Source organism: Protopterus annectens, chromosome 2.part1, assembly GCF_019279795.1.
Source record: "Protopterus annectens isolate FY-2018-M chromosome 2.part1, PAN1.0, whole genome shotgun sequence".
NCBI lineage: Eukaryota > Metazoa > Chordata > Ceratodontiformes > Protopteridae > Protopterus > Protopterus annectens.
The window spans coordinates 1,394,239,171-1,394,256,013 of NC_056729.1; the positions used below are offsets into that span (position 1 = coordinate 1,394,239,171).

The window sequence follows — 16,843 nt, forward strand, 5'->3', positions numbered from 1 at the left end:
CAACCTCCATCCCCCAACACAACCCAAATGACACACAGCCCACAGACTCAGTGTGCCACTCAACCACAGCCAATAAGGCAAAACAACGTACCCAACACACTAGTCATAGGTGACTCTATAGTCACAAGCACTGATGTCCCACTCACCAAGCTAAACAAGGAGAAGGTTACTGTCAGGTGCCTGTTGGGTGCCAGAATCTGCCACATAACCCATGCACTCAGGTCACTCCACAACAAGTACAAATATGACTCTGTCGTTTTCCATGTTGGTGTGAATGACCAGAGACGTACCTCCCTGGACTACATGATAAGAGACATGGAAGAGCTCCCCGATCTTGTAGCCCAAGCAGGTACAACCCTAGCCCTGAGTAGCATTCTGCCATTGCCCAGAATGATACCGCAGTACAAGGACAAAATTACTGACTTCAACAATTGGCTAAGCTTCTGGTGTCATTCTAAGGGGATCCAGTATCTATCTGCTTGGGATGACACGGTCGACAGGCCACGATGCTTTGCCACAGATGGCCTGCAACTATCGCACCTGGAATTCCAGATACTGGCTAAGGGTCTTGCTGCCCCTATAGTGCCTTTTTTAAGCAGGGTTCAAATAACAAATTCACCACCATAACAGGAACAGGCAAGCAAAAACTGAGGGTAATGCTGCTCAGTGCTAGAAGTCTAAATCTCAAAATGCACTCACTCGAGGCACTCCTTAAAATGGTGAACACCGATATCTGTGTAGTGACTGAGACCTGGTTGAAGGCTCCAGAGAGCATCCCTGCACTACCAGGCTATAACTCATACCACACTTTTTGGTCATGTAACCTGGACCGAAACACCAAAGGCGGAGGTGTGTCCATATTCATTAAGGATATCCATACCTCCAGGCTAGTTGCTCAGCATAATGCATCCGAGGTTATCCAAGTGCAACTAACTCTGGGCAAAACTGCAATCCAAATTTTAGCTTGCTACAGATCCCCCACCATGCCCCAGGATTCCCACTCCTCTTTTCTTGATGTACTGGAAAATATTAGGGTTCAACCAAACACAATAATAATGGGCGACTTCAACTACCCCACCATTAACTGGGAAAACTACTTGTGTACCAACTCCTTAGCTCAACGCTTTCTGGAATTCATAAACTCCAATGATCTAGATCAACTTATCCACACCCCCACCAGGGGCAACAATATCCTAGACCTAGTCATTACCAACATGAGTGACCGGTGTTCCACACCTGAAGTCAACTCCTCATTGGTCCGATCTGACCATAAGCTTATCACCCTTGATAACCACATTCTGCCCCCACTCCCCATTAAGGAAATTACAGTAAAACATTTCTCCAAAGCCAACTTCATGCTTCTTTAAGACAGAAGTGGTGAACTTCATGACACCCATGCAGATGGATAATACAGTTACAACTGCTGAATCCTACACAAATGCACTCTATAAGCACTTACACAAGTGCATGGATCGTGCTATCCCAAACAGAACCAAGACACTATCCTTCAAAAAAAGGAAGCCAATCTGGTGGTCCCCTGCCATAAACAAACTATATAACAGAAGGAAGAAACTGTTGCAAAAGAGAGCAAAATCCCATGAGTAGAGGAGCTCCCTGGTCAGCCTCAGTAAGAAGCTGAGATCCCTTATAAGATCCTCCAAAGCTAGCTACGAAAACAAAATCGCCACTAAATCCAAGGACAGTCACAAAGCATTCTATAGCTATGTCAAGAATCTAGATGGCAACACCCAGATCTGCTCTGAGTTACAGCACAATGGCACGGAAATTACAGAACCAACTGATATTGCCAACATCCTGGCAGATAGGTTCAGTGCTAACTTTACCCCCCTCTCACCCCCTAAAGGGCCCATATCTATACAGGAAGAATGCAGAGTCCCTGTAATCACAACTATGCAGGTAAAAGCTCCACTCTCTAAAGCCAAAAACACAGCATCTATGGGACTGGACAATATCCCAGGCTGCGTTTTACATGAACTTCAGAACGAACTGGCTCTCCACTTAAGCCTCATGTTCAATAATAGCCTCACATCAGGCTTTGTGCCAACTGAATGGTGCACAGCAACAGTTATTCCACTCCACAAAGGGGGAGTCACAACTGATCCCGGGAACTATTGTCCTATTAGCCTGACGAGCCTGGTCTACAAGGTCATGGAATGCATCATCATGGAACTCATAAACAAAGACAATGGTAACCTCCAAACTCTGGATCCCACCCAGTTCAGGTTTGTGAAAGGCAGATCATGCCTCCTGAACCTGATCGACTTCTTTGAGGCAGGCACCAAAGCCGTGGATGAAGGTAAGGTGGTTCACACATTCTATCCTGACCTTGCCAAAGCTTTTGACACCATCCCCCATTCTGGAATTATAGCTAAACTCACTAAACTAGGTATAAATCCCTATGTCACAAGATGGGTTGCCAACTGGCTCACTGACAGAACCCACACTGTAAAAGTTGCAGACTCCAAATCTGACCTCAAAGCAGTGATAAGTGGAGTACCACAGGGTTCCGTCCTGGGATCTCTCCTGTTTGGTATTTACTTCTCTGAAGTACAAGTTAACACAGAAGGCCTCTGGCTAACGAAGTTCGCAGATGACTGCAAACTAGGAGCCATAGTCAAGTCCCCAAATGATGTGGACATCCTACAGAAGGGCCTCAATGAGACAGATGTCTGGTGTCATGTCAGAGCCATGGCCTCAAGCTCAATGACAAAAAGTGCAGTGTCATCCCCTTTGGTAAAAACTCTGTACCCATGAACTACCATATAGGCAGCTATCTACTTAACACCAAATGTGTGATAAGAGACCTTGGGACCTAGGTGGACAGTAGTCTCTCCTTTGATAGTCACATCGCCACAGTAGTCAGGAAGTCCTTCTCATGGCACACCTTATCATAAAAGGGTTCTCATCCAGGAAAAAAAGAGGTCATTGTTCCCCTATACTCAACACTCATTAGACCCATTATAGAGTACAATTCCCCTTTTGGAATGTACCTCACAAGACATCTGCAGCAGCTGGAAAGGCCACAGAAGTACCTCATAAAGAGGATTACTGGCCTCAAACAAATGCCCTACACTGACTGCCTCAAAAAACTCCAGCTTTACTCCGTAGCATATCGCCTACTCCGAGGTGATTTCTGTTTAACATATAAAGCCATGTCAAACCCAGAGCTTCTACACCTAAAGAAATCCCAATCCCTCCGAGCTACATGGCCTAGGGACCTAAACATTGTTACCACAATAAACAGGACACGTTGGAGGGATAGATTCCTGTCCCAGAGACTTCCTATACTCTGGAACAGGCTACCAATCTATGTCAAGCAAAGTTTTTCATTAGCACTCTTCAAGAAAAATCTTGATGAGTGGATGGGAAATAGGAAATACACCCCAGGGATGACTTCTGTATCTCTGCTCGACAGTGGCACAGGAAAATAACTTTCTTGGGTGGCGTAAGTCATGGAACCTTGTTGGCTAGGCTTATGTAGGCCCTTGGGCCGATAGTCTAGGACCTACCTATGAACCTACTTCTCCATATTTTGTCCTCCATTATCATATACATTCTCCTTTACTTTTCCTTATATACTAGCCAACATTCAGATATTGTACTGTTTTGTAAACAAAACATTTTCACATACCATCATACCTTTCAACTGTCCAGATTTTTGCGTCATACTTCTGGTCTGTTCTTCATAAAATGTGTAGATTTCTGGCAAATCAGTGAGGACTGAAGTCATTAAACAGTGAAAAGACATTTCAGTTTCTGACTTCATATCTTTCAGAAAAATGCATGCTAATGCAAATCCAGTTATTCCAGCAACTTTCTAAGGTTATAAGAGCAATATTTAAAATCTGTCCCTATTTATGGGCCTTTATCCCCCACTACTTTTGACAATGTCCAGTCTTATTAAGTCAAAAGGGATCTAGGCACTTCTGATTCATAGGTTCATAAGTGTGTACTATGCTAATGACTCTGGAGCCTTTACAAGCCTAGCCCATAGAAGTGCCCCTGGCTGATGATAATTCCTTAGCATTTCACCAACATGTTTCTATAGTAGTACAAAAAAAGCATTCTATCTGTCTAATTTCTAAAGGCATCTCCACTAGATCTAGGAATGTCTTTACCTCCTGGTTATAATATTATTAAGCTTGGCAGAACACATAAAAAGCAGGTGGAATAGCTTACAGCTATAATCTTGCCAAACATGGTCACAGTAACTTCCTGTACAGGCACAATCCCAAATTCTGGAAAAGCAGAAATCCTAATCTCATTTCTAAAACTTAACAGAGCCAGGAGCATATGCACTGCTGTGCTATATATCCCCCCAGAATAGAACATTCCAATACTTGAAAAAATACTATCCTGGATTGCAAATACAATCACAAATGAAATTAACCTCCTGTGTGATGTAAACATTGACTGGCAGTCTTTATCTGCAAATTCAGCAATCAGCTGCATAACCCTCTTTGGATTCACTCAACTTATATACCAACAATATATGGAAAAATAACTCCCAGCAATCTATCCTGGACTGGATTCTGGTTACCAAACCATCTAATTTTTCCTCCTCAGGTATCCTCCCTGATATTCTAAGTGACCACCTGCCAGCTTATACCAACAGGAGTATTACACAACTAACAAAGGAACATAAGCTCTAAATACACTTAATCTCTTCAATTTCTTCACAGAGTCTTTCACTGAAGCTGCAAAAGCAGTTAACTGGTCCATTCAAAAAACACTCCCGTTAAACGATGCAGCTGAATACTTCACTGCAGCATATTTAAATATTATTAACAACTTAGCCCCACAGTGTAGAAAAAGAAGTAAAAAAATTTCGTACTCCATGGCTCACCAACCATTGCAAACTCCTTATCAAACACAGAGACAAAGCATGGATTAACCAGCAAAAAAAAAAAGATAATGACAAAAACTATTCAGACAGCTATGAAACCAAGCCATGAAACAAGTTAATAGAGATAAAAAATCTTATTATACTCACCTACAAGACAGCCGTATCCACCCCTACAAAATATTTTGCTCTTCCATATCCTCTCTCATCAGCCCAGATACAAAAAAGATGCCAGATCATACCCAGACATATCCCCTCCTCAAACAGCTTCCTATTTCAATGCATACTTCATAAAATACATATCCAACTTAACCTCAAACTAACCTAATACACCCCTTCCACACAGGTAACTTCCCCTACCTTAGACCCTAGCACATCTCCTTCACAAAACTTACCTAAATGTAACTTTTCCGATACACAGAGACAACTCCACCCACTTTATCTTTCAATCAGTTTCTGTAACTCCCATAAAAAAGCTTTTACATAAAATAATACCTTGTTCCTCCTCAGCTGACAACCTTCACACCAGAATACCTAAATTTAGCTACAGATGCAATAGCATACCCAATAAGCGTTCTTATTACTAGATCAATTACAGAATCCTGTGTCCCTAACTTATGGAAAATGGCACATATTATCCCCTTATATAAAGGACATAATTCCACTGACAATACAGAGTTCCATTCCATAGCCACCATGTCTCCCCTCTCTAAAAACTTTGAAAGATGTATACATTAACAATTTCTCCACTATCTCCTACAGAATAAGCTAATCACCAATACACAACATGGATTTTGGCCAGACCACAGCACCTCTAATGCATTACTATCATTTACAGACACCGTCAATAAAGCTCACAACTCTAATAAACTTGCATCTCTAGTATTTCTAGATCTAGAAAAAGCCTTTGACATGGTTTCCCTCACACTAAACTCCTCAATCGACTTTCCACCCTGAGTCTATCATCTCCATCTGTTCAATGGTTCTCTATCTACCTTGGCAACAGGCAACAAGCTGTTAAATGGTAAGTGTCCATCTCTGCATTCCTTTCCACTTCCACAGGAGTACCACAAGGATCTATCCTTTGCCCTCTACTATTCAATATTTTTATCAATAACCTACATTCATCTTGTGAAGGCACCTTGATTCAATATGCAGATGACTCTACCATTACCTGCTCTTCAAACACCTTAACTCACCTCCAAAAAAATCACTAAACAAGTTGTCATCTCCATTGAAACCTGGCTTAAAAGATCACAACTCTTATGCAACTCCCAAAAATAAACTTCTCCTCTTTAACCCAATAACTCACACCCTTAGCAAAGCATCACTCAAAATCTGTTCAGCAAATGGCATTGAAATTGAATCAGTTCACCATACCAAACTATTAGGAGTAATAACACATGATCTTAAACTTGACCTCCTCATTCAAAGCAATATCAAGAAACTCCATCAAAAGCTAGGCATGCTATACAGAAAGAAATTTTCTGAGCACACCCACAAAAACTACTCTAGCCAAAACCTACCTTCTGCTCTCCCTACTCTATGAAGCTCCAAACTCTATGAAACAAAATTACCAAGTTTGCTACAAATTCATACTCCTTTACCCATCACTGTAAAGCTCTGCATACTCTTAGCTAGCTGGAACTCCTCCTCCACCTCTCCTAAATTCAGCTGATAACAATACATAAAGTCATAAACAAACCATTTGCCTGCCCAGCTCTTACCCCTTTAATCAACATACATTTACCTAAAAGAACTCTTGGATCAGAAGACAAACAACTTCTCACCATAAATAAACCAAATAAATCCCCTGGACAAAGCCTATACTCACACCCAGTAGCAAAAGAATGGAACTCCCTACCTCTAACCACCAGAATTATATCCAACCTACCCACCTTTAAAAGACCCCTAAAAGGAATACTTTACAAAATCACGGACCATCTCCTGAGCCAATTCTGGCTGTACTTACTGCATTTCACTCACCCCTTCTATCTAAGTCACATCTCACAACCCTCTCCAACCTCCTATTCCACTCCTTTCTTTCATTTTTCCCACTACCTTACCACATCCACGTCTCTGCAGACCTTTCCTCTACTTATTTCTCTTTCCTCCCTACTCACCTAAGCTATCTGAAGATACCCTACTCTTCAGTCTTCTCATAATCTCCTTTTCTCTACATTCTTCTTCTTCCTTCTATAACTATAATATAAAAACATCCCCTCATACTAAGACATCATTCAATTCCTCCTTACTGTCACTAATCAGGTAATTTCTACTATCTCTTTTAATATCTTATCAGAATTGTCTCAGGTTTCATTTATTGCATACTAATCTATGTAAAAATAATATCACTAAAGAGTTTTTCCTCGTACATTTTCTCCAGCTCAAGTTATTGTTTTTCATGGCACTCTGCTATGAAACATAAGTTCTATGTTTTTCTCATGACATTTTCATTCCTATGTTTTATATAGTGTGATATGGTACTTTGTTATTTAAAATATATGTAATAGATTTTTTAAAAGATTGTGATTACAGAGCTTTTTCCCCCAGGCCTCTGGTAAAAATGGGCACTTTCTGGCCCAGTCAGAATTTCCCGGTAAACAAATGTCAAATAAATAATAAATAAATAAACACCCCTTTACTCCCATGTCATTAGACCCACTATTGAATATAATGCACATTTTGACACGTATTTGTCTACACATTACACAGTTTGACAGACCTTGGTGATTCATAACTGAAATCATCAGTAGCCTCAAAAATCTTAGTTATCTGGACAGACTCACAGCCCCCTCTCTGCACTCAATCTCTTATAAACTCCTCCATGGAGATCTGTGACTAGCCATTTGAGACATGACCTATCTAACCCTTTTCACTTCATATTCTTTCACAGAACAAATAGTACCTCAAATGCCATGTTAAACAAACTAAACCTTCATGAAAAGATAAATGCCAATGCATTCTTCCCCTGTGGAACAAACTTCCACTACATGTCAATCAGGACGGCAGAGAAGCATCCTTGCCATCATCAAGGTCTATATAACTGGAAAATCAGCCTCAAATTCTTCTCCAGTCTATCTTACCTTGTGCTCCTTAAGGCTGGAGGAAACTTTTAAATAGGGGGGTTTGGCTAGGTTTGAAATGATCTCCACATTAATTACCTAGTACTGACCTATGGACCTATAAACATTGCCTCATTCTACAATAATCTATCCAGAAAGGCATCATCACTTTCTTTAATTCATATGTTAGTATTACTTTACCTGCCTTTCCTCATTTCATGTATTATTCATAATAATATTGCTCATATAGCCTAACTGAAAAAAACATGCTTTTTCTTCCTTTCTCTCATATGTCCATAAACAAGACATAATCTATTTCTGTTTTTAGCTTTCCCAATGTATATGTATATATTTTTCTTTAACAGCATTGCCCCATATTTCATTACTTCTCTACAGTTTCATATGTCCTGATTTATTTTTCCTGTCTGCTTCCATGTTACAGCTAACTTTTCTGTTATAATGATGTTCATTTTTACAAGTTCATATTTTAAGTCCTCAAACATTGTACCATATCTCTTGTATTAATACATATATTAGTATAAGCATATAGAACTACTATTCATATTTATCTATTAGTATATGCATGCAGAACTACTGTTTAACTAGTACTCTTATTTTACTTTCCAAATATCTCAAATTACACACAATACATCATCCAGGAATAAAAATGCAATAGGTCCAACACTGTAATATTTTTAGTAACACAATCCCAGAACAAACGTTTTACTAAAGCTCCATATCATCTGCCCCTCCACCCACATTGTTTCATTTACATTTTTTGTTGTGTATTCAAATGTCTTATATTTTCCAATCATAAATACATCACATTTTTGCTGGTACAAACACTGACTTACCATAACATTACATACAACATTTTTTATGCTGTTGACATTCAATGCTATAACATAAAAAAAATCATCCTTTACCTTTTTGGAAGTGTTTTTCTTATTTATTTTTTTTTAATATAACAGCCCTCTTCTTTTTCTAAGTATGACTCCAATGGTCTCACTTATTTCTTCACTTTTGCCATCTCCTTTTTCATCTTCTTCACTTCTAATATTTTGTGCGCATTATGCACTTGTATATTATAATGTATCCCTCGTGTCATCTCTCCCCCCACCATATTCATTATATTTTCCCTCATTACATTCATTTCCTTGCATGCTTTCTGCTCAAATCCATTCTCATTGACTTCCTTTTCAGGATTCTGCTGGAAATTATCATTGTAATTTCCTTTTACATCAGTTAGTTGCACATAAACCAATAGTACCCCATCCTTACCCCATTTTCTACAACAAACTTTACAGTCTCTTGCAAAATGCCCTATTTCTCCACACTGCAAACATCTTTTTTTCCACAATTCATATTAAGTGTTCACAGCTCCAGCAGGAAAAAAAGAAAGGATTTTGGCCTTATCATGCCCCTTTCCTATTTTAATTATATTTGATATAGGTTATATAACATCTTCATAAATATATAAAGTGATCCATGCCTTTCATACCCCATTTCATACATTTGTTTCATCTATTATTTTTTTTAACATGGAACATGTTGTGACATTCTTGCCGAAACTTTTCCTTTAATTTAGCTTCATCAACATCAAAAACCCTAAAGTGGCCTGTTATCTTCTTTTTACTGGAAAACTGCTGCCTGACAAAAAATACATAGTCCTTCCACAGAGTGCAGAAGGACTGTCAAATATTTTAAAGCTATGGCTGACAGTTCAGAAGTCACATCACAAAATAACTCCTTCCAATATCTATCCCTTACATCTTTTGCTTGAAAACCCAGTGGCAAAACCACTTTTGTTTTCACTTCTTATTCTGACCACAAGCAACTTCCTTTCATTGGCCACAACAGTGTTTGTAGTTAGCAACTTCCATTCATTGGCCACAACAGTGTTTGTAGTTACCAGCACACTTTTTTCTACAACACTGCTTGCATAGCTTTGCCTTGAACAAATCTTTTCCCACCATTTTTGTAACATTGCCACTAATTGTATTAAAATTATCGGGTCTATATTAGAACATTGAAGTATTACTACTTCGAATGTTCTAACATCAAGCCCTTTGCATCGAACGCTGAAAACAGTGAAGCTGCAGAATATCGAATACTTTCCTATGGAAAGTATTCAGTGGGCCGTTTCTGCAGCTTCGCTATTTCCTCGACTGTGGAGCGAAGGTTACTGACCGGGTTAAGGTAAGTCTGCGATTGAAGGTGAGTGTGCGATAGGGATGTTAGGGAGCGGGTAAGGTGAGTGTGTGATAGGGACTTTAGGGTTACAGAGCAGGTAAGGTGAGTGTGCAATAGGGACTTTAGCGTTAGGGAGCAGGTAAGGTGAGTGTGCGGTAGTTACGGACCTTAGGGTTAGGACTGGGTTAAGGTAAGTGGATAGCTAGTAGTGTATGTATGGTTTAGTGTAGGGTTTTGTAAAGTGTATGTGTGTGGATTATGTATTTTGGCATGCTTGTGTTGTGTGTATGTTTGTTGGGAGAGCAAATTTTTTCCCTGCGTTTCATTTATTACCAGTATTACTGTCGTAGTTGGCATAATAATTATTTTTTCCTCACTTTGCAAAACTTCGTTATGAATTCCATCACCTTCTTGTAATGGAAAGTAGTTCTCTACCACCTGTGGCCGTTAAACTACACTTTCCTATGATGGCTCAACTTGTTCAATGAGCTTTTACAATACATAATCTGGTAGGCTGACCTGCTGTGCCTCTGTAATTACTGTTGCTTTAAATTTGTTTAACTGCAGTATGTCTGTACCTGCACGATTTGTAATATACATAACCATACAGGCTCCATATTTTGTTGTTCTCTTCCATCCATAAATGATAACTCCATATCAGTCGCACAGCTTTCCGCAATGATTCCCCCTTCACCTCCTGGGGCAGCCATCCAGCCCTCCCCATAAGAAAAAAGATACAGAAGAAGTTACCTGGTGCCCTTGCCAGATTTTGCCTAGTCATTATAAATATCACTTGGATCTCCTCTGGAAAGAGGCCACAGGCTTAGAGGGACTAACCTGGTCAACAAGAGAAAAATAAGTAAACATTTCTAATCCGGTTGAAAAAAGTGACCTGTAATATCAGCCAATACTGTATTACTGAGTCCTGTATTGAGTTTATGTCAAAAGGAATCCATATTTTTGTCTCAATTTTTGTATTGATAACTAGTTTAAAGTCACTGCTCTCATATTGCTTTTGTCAAACTTATAATCCAGAAAAGTAACAAACTTTTTCTTGTCAAGAATGTCAGTACATCATTGTTAAATAAGGACTTTCATGACAGCACAGTAAATGTCCCTAAATACAGGGAAAATAAAACAAATGACAAGGGCCACCTCTGACAGGTCCATCATCATAGTTTTATAGGGAGGAAGAAATCACTGTTGACCTTTATTCTAGCTGCTGAATCACACTGTATTGCCACAAGTTCTAAAAATTCATTTGAAAATTTGAAGACATTTAAAACTTTCATAATATAGTATGATTTGACTCTGCTGAATACTTTCACTACAACAAGATACTAGTTCATCAACAAAATTTAAACATGCTCAGCAGCAAGTACCCCTTTAAGAACCCACAACTGTATAGGACTAAAAAGCCTAAATTGGTTAGAAATACCCCATCAACTAACATATACACTGCTTCTTACCACCGATAAAATTATCCCAAATCCATCTGCTTGTCCAGCACTAAATAACACTCTACACAAAAACTCCTGTCTGTCCACAAACCTATCAGTTTTGCTGGGCATCATCTGTACTCATATCATGTTGCTAAGGCCTGGAATTCCTTACCTGTAGCCATCAGGTTAATACCTTCCCTCCATCCATCAGGTCAATACCCTCCCTCCCATCCTTCAAAACTATTCTGAAAGAATTCCTAGCCAAAAAAATGTCTCTGTTCTTGCTCAACACCAGGATAAACTATGTTCCTAAATGTGAATAAATAAATGTTCATACCTTACACCTCCTTACTCTCTTCTTCACTCACTTCCTTACTTCTATCAATTTCTCTCCTCTGGCTTCTTGTCTTCTTCTTCTTTCAGCTTTTCCCTGTTAGGGGTCGCCACAGCGGATCACCTTGTCCGCTCATGATTGGCAGTGGAGTTTTTACAGTGTCGAGTTGCCAGCCCGGTGCCCAACCTTCCACAGGAGGCGCCTCTGGCTTCCTGTCTAAATATACAATAAAAAGCTTTTCTCTCATTTCATATTGCAATTCCTGTTTGAATTATACTAACTTACCTTTACTTTTTCTATAAACTGGATAAAATTTATCTAAATATTAAACCACTGTCATATAACTCGCATCTATTCTTAACCAATATTTTCATATTATGTCAAATCTGGTATAATTATTTAAACTGTAGTTGTTTTTGAATTATTTTTAAAGACTGTAAAATTATTGTTCTTAATTTTTACATTTTTTTAATACTTTGGAGCTTTTCTCCACAGGCTACCACTGAAAATGGGTTCCAACCTCAGTCAGACTTTCCCTGTAATTTAATATCAATAAATACATAAATAGATAAATAAAAAAAGAAGTTATGTACTCACCATAACATTCCATGTGTATTGTCCATCTTCGCCTTAATTCTTACCAAGAAGGGTTCGGATCTAATCCTAGGATCTGACTCGGCCTTATATACAAGCCCAAGGTCTTCCACTAGCTCATGGCTAAACCCTATCCCAGCATGCAGTAGGAAAGCTCCCCAGAACTTGTTTGCAGTTATAATAAAGAGGATACAAAATAAGGGCAGTTTAATACCTTAGAGAGCAATAAAGAAGGTCAGAGAATAATGACATCCAACTGCACCAACTCAGTCTTCCAGGAGTAAAAAGGCTGGGGAAAGGAGGGTGGGATGTAAGAATAAAGGCGAAGATGGACAACACATTTGGAACATTATGGTGAGTACATAACTTGTTTATTTGTTGTTGTCCTATCTCACCATCATTATTTCCAAGATGGGACAGTGTCCCTAGCACCATCTTTCTTGGGTGGCTCAAAGGAGAATATTCTTCAGAATCGTGGAAACAAAAGAGGCCCTGTTCCTGGAGGCCAAATTGACTTTGTAACGAGTGATAAAGGTATGTGGTCTTGCCCACATTGCTGCAGCACAAATGGTATAAATTGGTAATCTAGCCATAAATGCAGAAGAGGCTGCAAGATATAAATAGTTGGTCAGATTTTCTGAAGTCCTTAGTCCTGTGTAAGAAGAAACACAATTGTCTATGTACACCCAGTTGATGTAATGTACTCTACCTTATTGTCGCAATTTGGAAAAAAGACTGCAAGTTCTATGGATTGGTTCAAATTTGATTTGAACATACTTTTGGCAAAAAGGAAGGACTTGTTTGTAAGGAGAGTCTGTCTCTATGGAACAGCAAGTAGGGGGGCTTTATTGACAAGGCTTGCAGCTCTGAAACTCTTCTAGCAGAAGTAACTATCAAGAGAACAGTTTTCCATGTCAAGAATTTGAGTTCACAAGATGATGCTGGCTCGAACTGGGGAAAAAATTAAATGAGATAACACAAAATTTAAATCCCATGGTGCTGGAGGGTCTTTGATAGGTGGTCTTAATAATAAGGTACCTTTAAGAAAGACTTTGCATAGTATGTGAGACATAATATTGAGGCCTGATTCACCTAAATGGAAACTGGATATTGCAGCTAGCTGAACTCTAATGGTAGTTGTGGCTACGCCTTCATTGAAAAGTTTTGCCAAGAATTCTAGTATGGAATTGACTGGGGCAGAAAATGGGTCAATATGACTATGAGAAGCCCATAATAAGAATCTTTTCCTTTTGCTTCTATATATCTTTCTTGTTGAAGCCTTACGAGAAGATATTAGGATGTGTTTAACTAATGAAGAGAGGTCAGGAAACTTGGCTATGGTTGGAATCGGAGCAGCCAAGCTGTTAATTTGAGTTTGAAGGGAAAGATGGAGTGTTCCTGATGCATGAGTCAGAAGGTCTGGAACTGGGTCCAGAATCCAAGGCTCCTCCCGAAGATGAGGCCACAGGAAGGGGAACCAGATTTGAAGAGGCCAATATGGGGTGATGAGTATCAAGTCCTTTCCCAAGCAATTGGCTTTCTGCAGAACTTTGGGAGGAAAGATGTAAAGGAGGCCCAAGGGCCAATCGTGAACAAGTGCATCCCTTGGCGACTCCTCTGGAAGGGGATAAGGGCGAAGTAGCTGCTGCAGTTGGTATTCATGGATGTTGCAAAAAAGGTCGCAGCAAGGCTGTCCCCATTTGTGGAAAATCTGTTCCGCTACTTCCTGTTTTAGGGGCCACTCATGAGGCATCAGAATTGCTCTGCTGAATCTGTCTGCTATCATGTTGGATTTCCTCAGGATATGCGTTGCTAACAGAAAGCGTTGGGAGGAGGTCACCCATTCCCATACTCTCAGAGCCTCTCGACAAAGGGGGAAAAGCTGGTTCCTCCTTGTTTGTTTATATACCATACAACTGACATGGTGTCTGTCTGTATTGCAATAACTCCCAGTGGAAGAGAGTCCTGGAATGCTTGCAACGCCAGTAGCACCACTCCCCATCTCTAGGACACGGATGTGCAAATGGGCCTCGTGATCCTGCCAAGTGCCTTGGACTGACTTTCCCAGATAATGCACCCCCACCCTACATGAGAGGCATCCGTGGTCACTGTGGCTAATGGTTGGGGAAGTACAAATGGTCGACCTAACAACACATGAGTGGAGTAAAGCCACCAACAAAGGTCTTTTTTGCAAGACTCCATTATCAATATTTTGTGGGACATAAGTAGTTCCTGCATCGACCACTGAGTGGACAGTAGCCACTGGAGAATTCTCATGTGCAGTCCTACTAATGGGATCAAAGTTATTGCTACTGCCATGGTTCCCAAGACTTTTAGGACTATCCTTGCTTGTGCTTTTTTCTTTGTAAGAAGATTTAAAACCTGACCTCGAAAAACTTGTACTTTTTCTGGATGAAGTTTGGCCATCACTCTTGTTGTGTACAATTCTGCTCCTATAAAAACCACATGCTGAGAAGGCAGCAAGGCAGATTTCTTGTAGTTTATTGTAACTCCCAGGTGACAGCAGTGATGCAAGGTGGTGTTTCTCACTTTTATTAGTAGATGCTCGGTGGTGGGGATTAGGAGCCAGTCATCTAAATATGGAAACACTCTAAATCCTAGGTACCTCAAGTGAGCAGTGACGACTGACATGAGTTTGATGAACACTCTGGGGGGGTGTTGTGAGTCCAAAGGGCAGAGCTTGAAATTGGTAGTGACTGGCTCCCAGCCAAAAGAACATGTGTCTCCTGGATCGCCTGTTCATTCTTATGTGGTAGTACGCATCCTGGAGGTCTGTTGAGCACATCCAATCATCTTGCCCCAGAAAAGGGAGCATTGACTGTAGTGTTACCATCCAAAACTTGGACTTTCTTACAGATTTGTTTAGGTTGCTGAGATCCAAAATTGTTCTCCAGTCCCATTTTCTTTGGAACTAAAAAGAATCTTGAATAAGTTCCGGATCCTATTTGATCTGTGGGGACTGTTTGGATGATTCTTTTGTCTAGCAACTTTTGAATTTCTAACACTGGCTGATCCCTTTGACTGGGTGGAACACCTGCAATGTTTTTTATGCTTGGGATGGGGAAGGAAAAGGGTATGGAGTAACCTTTGGATATGATGCTTTGTACCCACTTCTCTTTTGTTATTTATAGACAGGCTTCTGAGTACAAAGATAAGTGACCCGCGACTGACTCCAGAGATGGACAGGTGGGCCTCCACTCAGGAGCGCTGAAAGGGCTTACCAAAGAAAGATTCTCTGTCACCCTGATTCTGCGGACCCCCTCTGCTGCATGTTTGATATCCTCCATTACTACTTCCCCCTCTGTCTCAGGATGAAGATTCACCATGTGTGTCCTGGAAAGTTCTCTGGGATTTTCAAAACCACATTTTTTCCACTTCCTTTCTGATCTTTGGGATATGGTCTGGTAGGGAGGGAAAAATGGACTCCTATGGCAGAGTCAGTCTTCCTTTCTTGTTCACACCTGGTTAGTGTATCCTTGACTTTGGGCCCGAACAGAGAAGAGCCATGAAACGGGACATTCACAAAAGAAGATTTAAAGAATTCTGCAAAATCACACAAGCGCATCCAAGAATGTCTCCTTAGGGTAATTCCTGAACCTGCTGCTCTACTCGCTTCATCTGCTGCATAAGAAACCAGTCTTGTGCAGGAGTTGACCACTGAATTTAAGGTACAGAGCTGAGAGGAAACTTTCTCTGACACCCCTTCAACTTCTGAACCTTGGAAAGTATCTCTTAACTCCTTCAGGTGATCTCTCTGTAATCTTGTAAAGTGGGTCAGATAATTTGGCGATCTAAGAGCAAAAGTCACTGAAAAAAAATGCACTTTCCATATCTGTCCCTCGTGCAAGACTCCTTGTTCGGTGGATGAACAGAAGAATATGTCTCTGAAAGTTCCTTCTTGGTGGCTGCTGCCACCACCACAGCATCTACTGGGACTACCTTAGTTAAAAAGTTTTTGTCTGAGGGGGAGGTGATGAACTTATCTGGCCTCCGAGAAACAGGTTCCACTGAATCTGGAGACTCCCACGCCTTTCGAGACACTAAATCCAGAAGTTCATCAAAAGATGGAGACACCTAAATGGAGGAAGGGTGAGAACCAAAAGGCTTCAGGTACATGGACTCCTCTGCTGAAGGGATGGTGGACTTTCAGCTGCCTCTCTGTTTAAGTATTTCTAAGATGTCTCTAAAGGAGACATCAGGAGGCGACCATGGGGACCCTTCGGCTTCATCGAGGTCTGTATCCGAAGTGACGGACCCCTCTGGGGAGTCTAAATGCTTCCTCTTACACAGCCTCTTCCGAGGGATCTCTTCAGAGGGGTACTCTGGTGAG

At 40.4% G+C, this 16,843-nt stretch overlaps 1 protein-coding gene across 6 annotated transcripts in view; it reads right to left on the reverse strand.

Annotated features, from left to right (window-relative positions):
* Positions 1-16,843, reverse strand: part of DNMT3A (DNA methyltransferase 3 alpha) — a 5,166,949-nt gene that overhangs the window by 219,845 nt on the left and 4,930,261 nt on the right. The gene's annotated exons all lie outside the window — the stretch shown is intronic.